We start from the raw sequence: 1,637 nt of genomic DNA on the forward strand, positions 1-1,637 counted from the left end.
CTGGAACCCCTTCCTCGAGCCGCGCCTTCTCTGCGAGCCTGCTCCCGCGGGCCAGCTCGGGGTGCGCGCCCGGGTTAGTCAGTGCGCACGTGACGCGCGGTGCCCACATGACACGACCATGGGCGGGGGAGGGGGTCAGAGCGGCGAAGCAGGGAAAAAGTTCAGGAAGACCGGTCAAAGCGCCCAAAGCGGTCGATCCCCTCTGTGCTTGGTCAAGTAGTGGCTCAGGGTTCCCCAGGGGACGGCTGCGGATCAAGGCACCTAGGGTCCAGCTTCCCAAATTGGGGGGGGGGGGGGGAGGGCGGATGTCGGGCGCAGTTTTCCTCTCTCCCCGCCACCTTTTGCTCCTCTCCGCCCAGGGGGGATGCTGCTGCACCCTCAAGTTGCTCCTTCCTCCCCTTTCTCCCTCCTTTTTATGTCCCCTACTTTCTTTCCTCCCTCCCTTCCTTCCTTTCTCCCTTCCCTCCCTTCCCTGAAAACTCCCCATCCACTGCGGGCGCTGCCACTGACGCACATTGAATTTGCCCCCCGAGCTTGCCCGCATCTTCGAGGTCAGAAACCAGGCCGGGGACCTTCCACCGGGGGGGGGGTAACTGCGCCAACAAAGTTGTACGCGGGGCCGAAAACTGCCCTCGCTCCCTAGGGGCCCCCCCCCCGTTTCGAATCCTGCGCCAAGGTCACCGGCTCACCCGGTGCAGACTCGACCTCACCGCACCCCCGGGCAACACACCCCCTTCCCGGGCGAGCCCACCCTCCCGGCGCCCCGCGCCCCCGGCGGTCCGGCCGCCCGCCCGGCCGGCCGCCGCGCTCACCTTGCTTGACACACTTGAGCCGGAGGGGGTCCTTGCAGTGTTTGATAACGCCCAGCTACGTCCCTGATGTGAGCCCCGGCACGGGGTCTCGTTCACCTCCAGCAGAGCTCCTCCGACACCAACTTGCTGCCGCTCTCATAGGCCACCTTGCCGGGCTTCACCTCCCCCAGGTAGGGGAACTGGCCGTTCTCCGCGCCCCCCTTCAGCTCAAAGCCCAGCTGGCCCTCCGGGTTCCCTGCCAATGACACTCTCATGGACTTTGCTGGTCCAGTGGCTTTTCTTTTTCAAGCTTTTGGACATGGCAGTGGGGCGAGGCGCCTCGGCTCCTGAGGGGTTCCTCCGGGGCAGGGGTGTGGGCGGTGAGAGGATGAGGATGGAGGAGCCGGGGGGGGGGCCCAGAGGTGAGAAGAGCGGACTTTGCTTTCCTCCCACCTCTGTTCGGCGCTTTCCCTCTTCTTGGGATGGAGTGTGGACGCGGACGGGGAGGGAGGAGCGGGGCGGCTGGGCAGAGGTAGGAGAGCTGGGGTGAGGTGGTGCTGTCCCTGGAATGACACTCAAGGCTGTGGCCCCGCAGCGGAGGAGAGCAGTGGCGGCGGCGGCCGGAGCGAGCAGGAGCGGAGCGGGGAGCGGGGAGCGGGTGGGGTGGGGGTGGTGACGGCGGGCAGGGATGCCGGGGGCCACTCCTGCGCGGTGCGAGTGGGAGCGCGCGCCGGGGTGTGTGGTGTTAGCTGATGTCCATGGCAGCTGCAGTGGCAGCGGCGGATCCGCGCGTCTGTGCGTGTGTGTGCGCGTGTGTGCGTGTGTGTGTGTGTGTGAGTGTGTGTG

Source organism: Myotis lucifugus, unplaced genomic scaffold (genome assembly GCF_000147115.1).
Source record: "Myotis lucifugus unplaced genomic scaffold, Myoluc2.0 scaffold_18, whole genome shotgun sequence".
Classification (NCBI taxonomy): Eukaryota; Metazoa; Chordata; class Mammalia; order Chiroptera; family Vespertilionidae; genus Myotis; species Myotis lucifugus.